The following is a 15484-nucleotide window of genomic DNA, read 5'->3' as shown; positions in this document are numbered from 1 at the left end:
CTGAAATGCAGAATATGCCCTTAGTACCCATTTTATGTGATTATTTCAGTTGTGGCTGAATTGAATTATTCCAGTTATGGTTGAATAAAAGAAGGAAGTTCCTGGAGTTACCTGCAATAACAGCTTGATTCCATCTTTATTGATAATGTAAAGTCACAGACTATAATTGCAATAAATGTTTCTTTTAATGTTTTCCCCTTTTAATTGTTGGCCTACTTTCTACTTAATGTGCATCTTCCTGTTGAGGTTCTCAAAGTACTTTTTAACTATATATCAATAAAGTCACAAAATGCTAGATAGTTCAATAAATAATATAATGCAACATGCACTACCATTTCCCCTAGAAGAGACAGAAAGGATGAAAGAGAATGGGTTAGTCACTCAAAGCCCTTTCTGGGCAAGAATACAGTGCAAGTTCATCGAAGCCAATCAGATAAGGATAATAGTAAGAGGATTCTGCCATGTACCTTTATGCATATATACGTATGTCAGCGTATTTCACACACTTTGTGCACTTAGCAGTTAGAAAAAAATGAGGATTACATCTGGTAGCAATGATTTGCAGACTCAAGACTGTTAAAAAGCAACTTATAGTGAATAAAAATTACTGCTAAGATTTTAAAGAAGGCTGCAAAGCCCTAGAAGGCCATGTTTTTCAGGAAAAATAGATATTTTTAGCCTTATTTGCAAGGGCTTTTGATTGAGCATGTCTATAAGTCATAATATTTACACAGCTATAGTCATGGCTTTTATTTTATTAAATAAAAAATAAAAGCTTGGACTTTACCAAAATCAACTGAGAGATATGAAATATATTGAGACAAATATAGGACAGTTTCACTTATCATGAATATGTGGCCGCATATGAATTGGAAAAACAGCACTATCATTTTTCAATCACAAACACTCGGGGATTTAGATGGCATCACTTCAGATTTTGCTGAAGCACATAGGGCATCAATCCAGTTCTGATTCAGCAGAAAAAGTACCACCCCTTGATTCATCTTCACCATTTCCTCTTTCAGGTAGGTCTCCCATTCGGTTAACAACTGGGTCACAGCCCATAGCAATGTGGCCTGACACACACGTGCGATGCTAGAAGCCTGTCATTCATTCTTCAGCGGTAGGTTGCAGTTTAGTCAGTCCGTGCAGACAGGACAGTTCAGCATAAATGTCATGTAAAAATAACACAGCACAGGAGCAGCAGCATTGTTCACACAGGGGTGTGACTTGGCCAGTCACATAATTGAACTGGTTAAGGTAGGCAGGAGGGTAGAAAACAGGCACACCCCACCGCAGTTCCATTGTTAGGTAGCTGCATATAAAATCATATTCCACTCCCTGGAGATAGTATCGAAGGATAGATCTCTTGCAAAAGACTGATTTCAGTATAGTCAATGTGGCAGAACATAAGGAAATTTTAGAGGCAGAAATAAATTGTGAAGTGCAAGTTCTTCTGTAAGTATAAGAAATTGACATATTTCAGGGACCGGGAGCATTAAGGCCAGGCAATCGCTGCATGTATTGGACTGACCTCTTTTAGCTTACAAAGGGGAAGACAAGACACCTTTCACCTTTATTTCTCCCCAGAAAAGGAAAGATAGACGAGGGAGAAGGGGAAAAACTGTATTCTGCTTCAGCCCTATTTTATGATAGAAGCAGAACAGCAAGTTCTTCCGGGCAGAAGATGATGGAACATTTTTCTAACCAACAAAGCAACCAGGCAGTTGTCTAAAACATCTGCACAGATGCTACTGAAGTTCTTGGTTGTCTGGCTTCCCCCTTGTTTTAGATCTAGTTTAGGGCCTCCATCTCAGAATGGTACACATGGGCATTTAGCAGTTCTGGGAATTTCCCAGCCCAGCACCTGTTCAAACACACAGCTGGGATGGGGAGCTGCGCATAAAAGTTGTGAAGTACAAGTGGAAAATCTGGTTCTATTATTTATTTTCTTTCTACATACTAAAAAGAAGTTTATTGGAAGTCATATAAAAAATCTTATCCTGTCACCAAGAATTGTCTCATTTCCTCCGTGCATAAATCATTACAATAATAGGAAAAGAAGTAAAGTTATAATCAATACAGAAGATATCATTGGGCGTAACTGAAGTAAAATTATTAGGAGGGAGTGCAGGGAGGACTAAGTAGTTAAGGGTACTTACTAATAGCTCAACCACAATGACTAAATATTACTTAGGGAAGTGCCCCTCTAACGATAGACCCAGTCCTAGGAAGGAAATGGATGCACACACCTAACCACTTATATATTTGGTCGCACACTGTATCTCTGAATCTGGATGGCCACTCCCCAGATTTCCAGTGTGTCATCCTTCAGGTCACTTCAGCCCAGGAGGAGGAGTATGTTTTTCCTTCACCTGCATGTGGTGCATCGTCCAGTTAGCATGGGTTCTGATCACAGAGCAAGAGATTTCAACTATCCCAGGAAGGCATTTTCAAGAAATATTACAGACTTTGAAATAGATCAAACAGGTATCAGTGACTTGGACAGTAGAGCAGGATTTCCTGACATTCTGCCTGCTTGATGATAATGTGAAAGCTAAATAAATCTGTGGCTTTTGAGTGACAAAGGCTAGTCTACAAAAGGAAATAAACCAGCTGTCAAGATCACTCATAATTCAGAAATTAAAGTTTCTACTATGAAATCAATTTGTTTCTGCAGTGGAACTATTCCCATCAGGTTTCTCTCTACAGAGAAAACCACAACAAAAAGTAGTGAGTACTTGATCAAAAGACCTTTGAAATGACTTGAAAGACCCATCCACTTCCACTGGGTTGTGACTTATGACATAAATGTATTCCAATCAGGAGATTTGGATGGCGGAAGTCTCCATAAAATTCTTCTGCTTTCCCTGCATTTCAGAATGTGCCTAAAATTTACTATGCCTAATAAACTACTTGAATCCAAGGGAAATGCAGGAAAAAAAATACACAGAAAGCCATGCACAGTGACGATATTATGACAACTCCATTTTATCATACTCTTTCTATTCAATTGCCTGTCCCTGTCTGTACTGCTTCTGACGTGCCTTTATAAAAAGATTTCAAACCATGTCTGTTGATGAAGTCTTTAGTTGCCCAAATTAATTTTAATAATATATATTTAACTTTATAGATACACATTTCTAAAAGGTGTTATTAGCATTAACTTGTAAACTGAATTTCCCTGAATGATTAACTGCTATTCTTTCTCTTTCTCATAACTTCACCATGATTAGGCATTTTGCTGCACTTCTGGCCTATCCAGATTACTTCTTCGAGAAATTTATTTATTATAGGTTAATAATAGAGCACCATTCCCACATCTGGAAACCTTTGAGAGGAGTTACGCAAAAGCTTGAAAAGCTACCAGGGTGGCTGGACTGAGTAACACAGAGGATTCCATTAGGCCTCCTCGAGTCAGCCTAATAGGGCTCATACCTATAGCTTGCTTGGGCAGAATCTCATCTTCACCTGGCAGGGGGAAACAGAAATGGCACATCTCAAGAGATGTGTTTAAATTCTTCCCTGTTGCAGATTTTTTTTTTTTCATAAGTATTTCAGCATGGAAAGTGAGCACTATCGGGCTGCTGTATTCATCCCAAAAATGCGGCTTCTGCAAGGGGTGTTCTTTTCCCATTAGCTTTGTCTGAGTATAACTCACAAAGTTTCTATTAAATGCACGCATACACAGTTGCATGCATGACATTTGATTAACACTGTCTTTTAGTTGGTACAACTTGATCTTGCTGATTTTAGAACTGCAGTGTACTTCTAATGTAAGCAGAGAAAGCAGATATAAGAGGGGTATGGATACGAATGAATGCTTAGAACAGACCTGTCTGGAACAGCTATTCTCCCTGCTCCAGAACAAGAAGAGAAAGACAGAAGGAAAAAAAAAAAATTACTAAGAGACAATTGCCCTACTTCTGCTTTCATTTTTACTAGCATCTGTCTGAGAATAACTGAGAAGTAAACGGAGGTGCTCTGGATATTAATGTGGGTTAATAGAATTAAAGTAGTACAAAGGAAATATCTCATTGCTTTTTATAATTAACCTGGAGATCCATTGCTGCCGCAGGTCACTGAACAACGAAGTTACTAGCATTGAAGGAAGAGGTACATACAAATATGTATACAGGATCAGGTTTGGTCAGACAAAATGGTGAACTGGCTAGCATGAAATCAGCCAGAGCTATCAGTCGGGTTTATCCCACAGCTAGCAATGATCAGAGAGAGACTGACAGTAACCTCCTGTGACACAACTGACACTAGACATGGGGGGAAGGAAAGGAGGGGATTTGCCTTCCTCTGGGGCCCTGGGAATTGGCCACTGATGAAAACAGGATGTTAGACCATCCCTCTGCCCCTGGAAATTTCTATCTTCCTACCTTTTAGAGAAATATTTACCAAATGATTAATATAGTAACAAAAGGCCCAATCCTCCTCCCTCTAAAATCAACAGCAAAATTCCCAGTAATTTCTACACACATTGCACAGAAGCTATATTATCTTAATACATTAATAGCATGCAGTGGATACATTGAAAATATCTGATGGTTGTTCATTTTCTAGCTCATTTCATTTGAGTAGGCCATTTGGGAGAGTAACAAACACTTCAGAAACCTTCAATCTGCTGTCTTATGTCACACAATGTGCTATTGCTAAAGCATTAGAATGAAAAGTACACCAAAATATTCTGTCAGCAGACAGGCTAATAAGCTCTTAAGGAGGAATTTTGGTACATTTCCCACTTCTCCTCATATGACTGGAGTACAGAGTCTCTATGAATTTTGGCGTTCTCCTGGGTTAATATACATGTTTAGTGGTTTGATGAATTAACAAGAGAAAATACTTAGACGAAAAGATCCTGTAGAATTCAACATTGGACAAAAATCATTGAAGGGCCCTCCAGAATTGTATTCCTGCTGAGCATTTCTGTCCCTGTCCTCAGGGAGACAATGTTGAAGCAGGTTTCTCAAGAGAATATTGTTTTCCTTTCCTTGGCTTATGCAAGGGACAGTGGCCAATGTGGGCAATAAATTGCAACGGAAGATGAGTATAACTAGAACACTTTCTGGGTCCTACCCAGTTGGCCAAATCTTCCTGTTTAACACTATGTCTTTTCTGCACAAATCTGCTGTAACCATGAAGAGGATCTCACCTGCAGATTAGGAATCATTTCCGTATAAAGGCGATGCTCTGACGGCAATGGAAGGATCTAGAAAAATAATCAGTTGGAACATATTCAGATATTTGGCTGAAGTTCCTGATGGAAATCTAACATTAACTTCAACATCTCTAGGTTGGATTTTTGCAGTGCAAGACAACGACACAAACACACATACAAATGAACGCCAGCATTAAGGATACCGGAAATAAGGTGGGGGTTTTTTTGCATCCTGGCTACTGGCCCACATTCACAGATTTCTTGAGTGCATATTGTCAACCACATACCTTTAAGATTGTTTGGAATCTATTTTGCATTGCCAAAATAGCACTGCTTGCATAGTTCAAATGTCTTTTGTTTGTTTCCCCCATCTACAGAACCTATACAATTTCTTCAGTTTTTAACCTTTTGTGGCTGATGTTTTTATTTATTAATTTTCTATTAATACTGCAGGTGTTTGGCATAGTTTCCATGTATCCCATCAAATTCTCTGGAAAATTTTCAGCCTGTGGTTAGATTGCTCTTTGTCTGACAGTACAGAAATAGCTGCAGTATAGAGGTCAGATTCCTTGGCTACCTTTAAGTTAGCATGTTTGGGTACCAGCAACCTCTTTGCATCAGCAACACAAAGGTTATAATTCACTGACTTACCCTTTTACGTAGATATAACTTGAATGCCAATGTTTCTGTAGCCACATATGGTCTAGACACTTATAATTGCTTTGGCTGAATTTTTAGCTGTCTTTTGGTACATACCATCTGATCATTTCAATGTAAAACCTTCCAAAAAGATTAGGTTTTCCCTGTGTAGAAATTCCGAGGTTTCCCTTGGGCTAGACCGGTATGATTTTGTACAGAGCTTGGTGATACAAAGTGGGGAACCTGTCCAAGTAGTCTTGCTAACCTATAAAATTTTACAGATTCCTGGTGACGTGGCTAGTGTAGGCCATCAGTAAATAAACCACACGTTTCACCACAGTTCACTCTGTCCTGTGTGAATTCTGGAAAAGTCAAGGGCCTACACTGGGAAATGGTGACTGCTCAAAACTCACTAGTCTGCAGATGTCATATTCTGCACCTCACAAACAGTATCTTTGCAACTGGGCTGGCCACTGGTGTTGATCCGTATTCCAGTACGCAAATATCAAATAGATCACATTTTCAGTGAGAGATACTAGGATCTTATCAAGTCAGATGAAGAAAAGGGAAACTTCTGAGAAAAATCACAACAAGAAGCATAAACAGTCCAGTCCCCTAACGAAAGCATGAACATACCTGCTTATACTTTTCTTACGCTGCTGACATCTTCCTAGGTCAGTGGAGTTAGGTGGAATGAACCCAAGTGTAAAGAGGTATTGAAAATCATTTGTTTGAGAATATGTTAAAATGTTGAGGCAAAAGACAACTTTGTTTCTGATAAATTCTTTCTGTCAAGTCATAGTCCAGCCATAGTCACAAACTGCTTCATATTGCCTTCCTGATCATCACTGAGTATTATGCAGAATAGTACAAATGCCCAGACTGGATCAGAGCTGCTGTCTGTCTTCTCTGTCAGTGGCCAGGATTTCCTGTTTCAGAAAGATATGTAAGAACTTCACAGGAGACAGATGCTAATTATCCTCCCACTCCCTCCAAATATCTCCCTGGATTTCTAATCATTAGAGACCGGCTTACTTCCTGAACTATAGGTTTAGCAACTCCTGCTGACACATTTTCATGAATAATGGGTATTTTTACTAGCTATGAACTTTTGTTTCCTGCTAAATTATCAACATCAGCACCAGTGTGTCTATGCTGTATAAAAAAGTACCAATTTTGATTCTCCTTGCTGCCTTCTGGTGATCGTCTCCTGGTTACAGTGTTACAAAACAGTAAAGAGTAGGTGTTATCTATGCTTTTTCTGTCCTTCATAAATTAATTTCTCTAGACTCAGGACCATTCAGTTTTCTGTCTTCTTACTGTCATGCTATAGTACCTGAGTACTTTTTACAGCAGTAGTACCTTTATAGGAAAGCACCATACCCCTTCTCACATTAGTCACTTCATGTACCTTCACATCGTGAATGCTATTTTGACTGTGGTTCTATGCTGAAAAGGATCTTTGTTGAGCAGCAGCTCACTTTCTGTACAGACTACTTCTTCATCAGCCTGGCTGTTCTGTATCATATTTCATCGCTGGAGAACTGATATCTGAGGAAGATTAAACAATTTCCCCCATCTTGCAAGAAACTTGCTCTGGCAGGAACTCAATCTCAAGATTCCAAAGCTTGGAGATACCCTTTAGCTTGTCAGTCTCTCTTTTAGGATGGTTTATATGTGAACCTTCTTTGCAGAGGGAGCATCACCATTGGCTCCACACCAGTTGCTGCCTGGGAAAACAAAACAAAAGGTGCACTATTAAGGCGTAATAAACACAAGTCAACAGGGAGGGTGCAATACCTCAGCTGCAATGACAGCCACAGCAGGACTTCCTGGCTGCTTAGCAGTGCAGAGGGATGAATTTTGCCATCCCCATTGTACTGAAGGATTCCATCAACAAAATAAGGCAGTAGTGCCACTGGGCAATTTATCACCCCCGCGGGAAGCGGTCACCAGCTTCATGGATATAAGCGTAAGATTCTTTGCAACAAATCCTGTATTTTGGCAAAACGCATACAGTCATGGTATACAGAGGACATCGCGTCATTAAACACAATTCACGATGTATTAAAACATACCTGCAAAATGGGATTAAGGGACAAAGGCCGGGGCACCGCCACGCCTACGGCCACCAGCACCCCCGCTCTCTGCTGCCACCTGCGGGCGCGCTCCCCGGGCGCCTCTGGGGAGAAGAACGACTTGTTCGAGGCATATTAGTCATGACTGCAGTTCCCACGTTCAAGATTTTCAAACGTTTTCCATGGAAAAGTAGTCCTTCTCTCGCAGAAAACTTGCACCAGCTTTCCCTTTTTGTGCCCCCCCCCCCCCCCTTTTTTGTTTTCTTTTTTTTATCAAGGGCCAGAAATGTCAAGCTCTGCTAAGCACAGGAAAGTTTCAGAGGAGCAGCAAAGTTAATGGGTATCAATCTCCCTTTCCCCATCCGTATTACCTCTAAATTTGTAAAAAATTATAAAGGTGATGAGAACAACTGCACTGACTAGATAAAGTGCCAATCAAAGTTAAACTGTGCTGCTTTTATCTGATTCTCTGCCCTCAGTTGCAGAGCATCCTCAAAGGGCCTCACAGCTGGTCTCTGGCAGCCGTGCACACTCACGTTTGTGCTCAGCAGCATGTCACTGCAGTTTGTGCTGAGGGTATCACCAGTATGCTCTGTGGCTGGTTGGTATCTTTATATTCTTGAGGAGAAAAGCTAAAATGACAAGACTTATAAAAGTTTGTGGAATCAAAGCTCAATTACCCGATATCTGATTCTCTAGGCTTGGCAGGTATTGAAGGTACAGGCCTATTTAATCATTCAGTGTGGAGACCCACTCTATCCAGGAGTTACTCATCATGACTGAAGAGATCTAGGCAGACTCCCCGCCCCACTGAATTTCCAGGTATGCAGTTCCCTTCTGTCACCTGCACTTGCCCTTCAGATGCAACTGCTAACGTCACTCCTTTGGTGGCACATTGACATCTACAGATGCTGCAGTTTATAGACAGGGTCCTGAGGCTTGTGTCATCCCCGTTTGAGTCATAAGCACCTGCCTTTCCTGGAAACAGCATTGTGAAGCTTTACACTAAAAGCCCTCCAGGTGAATACAAACACATTGCAACAAGAGGCTAGGTAAGCTGTAATTGCACAAGTACAAAAAGCTCATTATTTTGTTCAAATAAACTGAACGATAGGTGTTTAATGTCATGCCCACGGTGCGTCATGACATTTCCTGTACTACCAGCCTGGCGACATCACCACAGCAGACTGCAGATACTGCCTGCCTCTCACTTTACTTGTGGACACAAGGTAAGCTAAAAATGTAAGTGAAATAAAATCACATATGTTTAGTCAAGAATTCAGCCACAAGACAGAAGACCTAATAGACTCCTAGAGAACAAAACCAGGAGAGAAACCTTCCCAGGCTGTTTTGTTGCAGGTTTTTGACCAAAAGAAAAAACAAAACAACAAAACCCAAAACTCCACATTTGCCCAAAAAAGCCAAATGTCTCAACAGCCACCAATCAAACAGCTAGACCTTTCTGTCAGCACCTGGGAACCTGTGTTTGCTGTGAATATGCTAATGTTAACTCAATGTTTTCCAAACATCTGGTGGTCAGGACTCCTCACTTCTCTGCCCTGGTACATTTAATGCCATGCATTGCGTTTTCCAACAGAGTGTCTGCACTTGTCACTGATGAAGGAAGGACCACAGCTGGGAAGCACAAGAGAAACTGTCAGCCAGGTACTATGTTAGGAAGCAGCCCACAGCATAGCACAAATTGGTAGTCCTGAGATACCGACCTGTGCCTTGGCAGGGCGGTAAGTAGCTGGCCCAGCAAGGACGGTGCTGGGGCTTGCTTCATGGTAGTTGTCACAGGACGACAGGTCTGATGAAAATCCTGTTTTGTCTTTGAAAAAATACTTTCATGGGATCTATATACACGCCTTTAAATGGAACCTGTCTAATTTTAAAAATAAATAGTTGAGTTTTGAGTATTTGAGCGTTTTGAGTCAGTTTGTTATATAGACACAAGCTTACAGCTGCCTTTCTCCTGCCATGAATATGAAGGAGAAGACAGCAATAGCAATAGGGACATAAGGAGAAAGGAGGTTGATTAAGTAGATGGCGGTTTGCCTTCTGCCATCGCCACTCCATATCAATACTACCAGTGTGGTACATGCATACAGAAGGCTTATCGTGCACACCTACAAAGACTCCTTTCCTCTCATACAGGTAGCACTTGTAGTGACCCTATTTCTTACTCATTCTTTTCTCTTCTGTGCTTATCCCACAATGCTTATTAAATTCAGCCCATCTGAAAAGGTTTCCTAGCCAAGGGATGCCAGGCAAACTAAAGAGATGAATTCTATTGAGCTGTATTGGCTCTACTGGCTTGGACATCCAGATAAATATTTATCCTTATGCGGTATCACATACAGCACCACACAGGCTGCAGTCTTTCATTGTGACTGTTAGTAACGCTCAGGAAGTTCACAGTTGGGAAGAGACATTTTGATCTGAATTTTGGATTTGATCTTATCTTTAAAATAGCTGGATACCACACACAATATGTACTGAAATAGCAAGGCACAGTGAGCTGTGTTTAAAGTAAACACAGCCCAACTCAGGAAGCTTCCTTTCTTTGGTTGTCTGATGTTACAGTTTTACATAGTTTTATTGGACTTTATTTTTTCCTTCCCTCTTTTCATTGCTATTCTACCTATTACACAATAAACCATTTTCTTATTTGAAGAAAAACAAATTTGAAACTTCCCATAAAGCAAGGAAATCTAGAATTAAGGCTGTCGTTCTGCAGCAAAGACACTCCACAGAGCCTGCTGGTTACTGCAGAGCCAGCACAAGACCTTCAATCTCAGATGTGTGGCAGGTAAAACAGCTCCCCGCTTGGAAAGCATTGCAGCATATCCCAGGCTGCAGGGCAAGGGGCTAAACACAGCACAGAAAGCAGATATATTGAAAAATCAGATTCTCATCATTTCCTCCTAACATTTTTATCCAGGAAGTTTCAACAGCAGACACAGTATCAAGTTTTCAAGGTCTAGTTTTGTGCTCCGTTTTCCAGGCATGTTGACAAACTGTGAAGAGGTCAAGGACTGAAGCAGCAGCTCAAATGGATTAGAAACCAGGCTCCTGGTTCCCAGTGCTCTACTTCCAGCTGTTAGACTGCCCCATCTTCTCTGGATGGTTCAGCTTCCTTTATTCTTCTTTTGGTAACATGTTTAAAAGACAAATTAAGAGACATGTTGGGACTCTGTCAAAAAGCTCTTTTACGCAGCAGATATCCAAGAAAATGCCAGAACTCAGATGAAGGTGGTCTGCACTGAGAAGGATTTACAGTAACCACAGTGTGACCATAGCCACTGAACTTGTTTATCAATTTTAAACAGTTGGGATTATGTCTTCAGGCAGGCATCAAAATCAGCTGATACCACACTTGCAGTGATGCAAATCCACCTCTCTCTGCCTTCAGAGAACGTTGTGTGTGCAGATGTATTTATTTGCTGTTGCATGCTCTAGTCACGAATACGCAATAAGTCCTTTTTCCTTAAATAGTATTTGCTGTACTTTAACCAAAAGACTTGAAGAACAAAATTAAAAGTATACCAATCTCGATCTCATCTGTAGTACAGAAATCACATGCCAGCAGCCTCAGCCAAGTCAAGTTTCAGGTCTCCGTCCTTATCTCCCAGGAGAATAAAGGCCAGGCTGGGCTGAGAATAGACAGCTCTGTGGGTGTGAGAGGTGAACTTTTAGTCAACAGCTCAGCACTCCTGTGCACAGTCGAACTGCTTTCTGGGAAAGTAAATTTCATTTCTGGCACAGATTAAGTTTTCCCAGGGACGAATCCCAAACAGTCTCATCTCCCTTTCCACTCCAAGGGCAGCAATGTTTTCTTTCTCTCTCACAAAAACCCACAGAATTAAACACATCTTGACAAAAAGCCAAATCCAAGGGAAAACACAGAACTACACACACAATTTCTTTCCGGAAAAAGGATAAGATTAAAAAGTGACTCACACAAAATAGATGCTTCCGATACTGGCAGGCATGTGAGTATCCAAGGTTTGAAGATGCTGAAAGCATTTCTGCAAAACAGAACTACCTGTGCTGCACAGGGGTATGCAGTTAATCAGTCTCCATTAACGCTGCATCTGCAGAAATATCTGAAACATATGCTGCTCCTTTTTCAGCACTATCATTTGTCTCAGCTGGACTCTCTTGAGAGTCTTTCCTGCGAACGCATATAGGAAATAGCCATTTCCTAGCACAACTTCAATGTGTTCCCTACCATCCTGATCTTGAACCTTTACAGTCTTTCCCTGGAAATAAAATCTTGCATCCATCCCAGCCCAAGTTAGGTATTTGTAGGTTTAAGATGGCTTAACATTCAGTGCCAGGCTCTTTAAGAGGAGTGAAGAGGTGGTCAAAATCAAATGAAGTGGATCCTGCATTGATCTTTCTTACTGTCTGTATTTTTTCCCTTACTTCACATTATGCCACTGGTAGGTTTCGTCCCAGCCACACTGGACGCAACCATAGTAAAAGGACTGCTTGAAACTAGGTAAAATAGATTTGTAATCTAATATATATAAAACATTGTTCAGAAAGCCCATTCAGCTGAAGAAGCAGAAGTACACAGAAAGCACAGAAAAACTCAAGTTACCTGTAATGAGTTGCCTCTCTGCATGCACATATAAGTGTTCCTACAGTTTTCCTTTTGGCAATGTGGAGAGCTTAAACTTTCATCATCCACCTGTGCTCAGAATTTAATCTTTTTATTGCCTGTTCTGCTAATGGCATGAAGCTTCAGGATCCAATTAAAACAGCAAATTGTTATTAGAAGTGGAGAAAAGATCAAATGTTCCCTCTTACACAAAATATACAGTCTGTGCTGACCTCACATGAGGTTCATTCGTGCTAACCATTACAGGGCTGTCACACACCTACTGTGGCAGATGACCGCAATTCACTTCTGCATTTACTAAGTCTTTCCTTTTTTACATGTTAAAAGAAAAACCTATATATAATACAAAACCAATCTTTTATTCATTTCTATATCTTCTTCTCAATAGCCCAGTGCCTCACGAACAAATTTTGAAACAACAATTGAAATTATCCCCACTATTACAATGTAGTAGGGTCAGAGGCTTAAATATGTGACCTAATAAGCACCTTATGTAAAAAAGAACAAATTAAATGTATTTTAAACCCTGACAATCTTTAAACAATGTTGCTCTTTCAGCAAAGTCTTTGAACATTTTGCAATATTTGAAGAAATTAAGCAGCTGAAATGTGTATCTCTACTCATACGATAGGATACTCCAGTAAGCTAAAAGCATCAACATTGAATTACTGAAATATGCTGCATGATCTAGAAAAAAACAAAAAGCTGAATCTACTGCACTGTGTAGCTCACTCAGCAAAGCACACAGCTGGTCTGTAAAAAACGCACATGGCTTCTGGAATAGTTTAGAAAATCAGCTATAAATCAGAACAGATTATTTAATCAGGAAAAGGGAAACAATTAAGTTGAGAAGAATGAGGATAAATCAGAGGAATAGGCAAATTAATCAACAAGTTATAGTCTCATCGCCAAGAGATTACATTTTGGGGAGAAACCTGCCTAATGACTGAACAATAAAAAAAAGTATTTGCATAGTACAGGGTTTTCCTTAAATAAAATACAGTGTAGGGAACCAGGTACAGCAGACAGCAAATGACGGCTTTTCCTTTTTCTTTCTCCATACAGTAAAAACACACGACATCCAAAAGACCCTAACGCTTTCATGAAAAGAGATGCCTTCCAAACACAAAGTCATTAAAATCCATTATATGTGAAGAATATCCTTAATTTTATTACTTGGCCAGTGAATGAGTCTATGGAGGACAGGAGGGTTTTGTTCACTTGAATTAGTTTTAAACTTACGTATTTTGCATTATATAGCTATTGCCATTGTAGAAGTTAACTTGTATTTTCCTATCTACAAAAGTAGGCTCAGAAAACCAAGAGCCTCTGCCAGACCGTAACGGATTAGTGAAAATTTTCAAAACAGAACTTGGATTTGATTCCCAAAACAAAGAATTATAAATTAATAAATGACCATATAAGTCCTCTTAAGGAACAAGTTGTCAGGAATTGAATATGGCAATATTAATCTTACACAGCTTTGAAGAACATTATATTTAGGTAGAATAGAATTTTAGCGGGAACAAGCTAGCGTGTATCGAGAAACAAAGCTACAACTGTTTTGTGAATGAGTTGAAATACCCTTTTCAACATCTTAAGATTTTCTTTTATTTCAGTCATATCATTTCAGAACTCTAAACAGGAAATGCCATTTCCAAGTCTAAATGAACAAATTAAAGATCAGTTCTTTTTATGAAGACACATAGAGGAAGGGAGGTCTAATAAGGAGGATCACTCCCACTAGGAGTCTGCAACAATGCGTCTCCCTCCTCCTAACTTATAAGTTCAAATGAGAAAAGGCGTCTTCTAGATATTTACACCCACCACCTGCTTCACCAAGTTACAAAGAAAGCAGCTATCCAAAAAGAAGAAAATGCAGAAACCTGTTCACAGCATCAGTATTTCCCAGATAACTATTTTTGTTATATTTTAAACACAAGCATCTTCCACGTGAAATTCAATTGTCATATCAATCTAAGTGCACATACAAAGTAGAACTGAAAGAGCTGTCTGGCTGTTTATTTTAAGTGAAAATTATTTATTTTTTTACAGTTTAGTGTAACTGGAGGTAGATGCATTATTAAGTGATTTTCTTCCAGTGGTCTGAAATAATAGTCACCTATGAACATTAGGACAGAGTACTGGAGATTGGAATCAGCTGTTTAAAGTTAAGCCTACATAAACATGCAAATGAAACAACAAAAAATAGATCACAGCAGGTCATATGATGATTGTCAATACAGTATAGTGCAGATCTTCTTGGAGGAATGGCAGTTTCTATGTTGTGAAAACAGTAAAGCTAGTACTGCAAAAAAAATTATATGCTACTTGAAAAGATATACAAAATTCAGAGTATACAACTATGCTGTTCCTATTACTTCCTGTATACCTCAAACCATCAAAATCAAGTTGGAGGGAATTACATGGCAAAAGAATCTGTAATCTGCTATGCATGAATATATTTCTGATCCCGCAGGCAGGACTTTCATTTCGTATAATCGTATGAAAACGGATACTGCCATTGTCAGAACTTTTGCCTTAACCAAGCCTATCAGCCTCACTTTCAGAGCTGTTAAATTTGTCCTCTTCAGCAGATGCCTTTGTGGGAGTAAGGGAAGCTCCCAGCAACTCCAGGTTAAAGTATTTTTACAATTATGCTACTATTTGGGCCATTCAATGAAGAAGTCCTCACTGACCCATAACTGGGGACAAATACTAATAATCAGATAGAACTTAGCTATGGTTTATCAACAAAATTATGTAGTAGTGCCCTTTCCTTCGAATTCTAGATTTGCAAAGGAGCAAAAACAGTCTGGTGTAATATAACTGGCAAAAAAAATAGTTTTGTATTTTCAGCAATAAATGGAAAATGCTTTTTAAATAAAATCTGCAATTTTTTCTTTTAAATTTCCCACAAAGTTTGTTGAACAGATGGATTACCCAAAATGCAGATAGTTCTGTAAACCG

Source organism: Rissa tridactyla, chromosome 9 (genome assembly GCF_028500815.1).
Source record: "Rissa tridactyla isolate bRisTri1 chromosome 9, bRisTri1.patW.cur.20221130, whole genome shotgun sequence".
NCBI lineage: Eukaryota > Metazoa > Chordata > Aves > Charadriiformes > Laridae > Rissa > Rissa tridactyla.
This window is presented reverse-complemented; position numbering follows the sequence as displayed.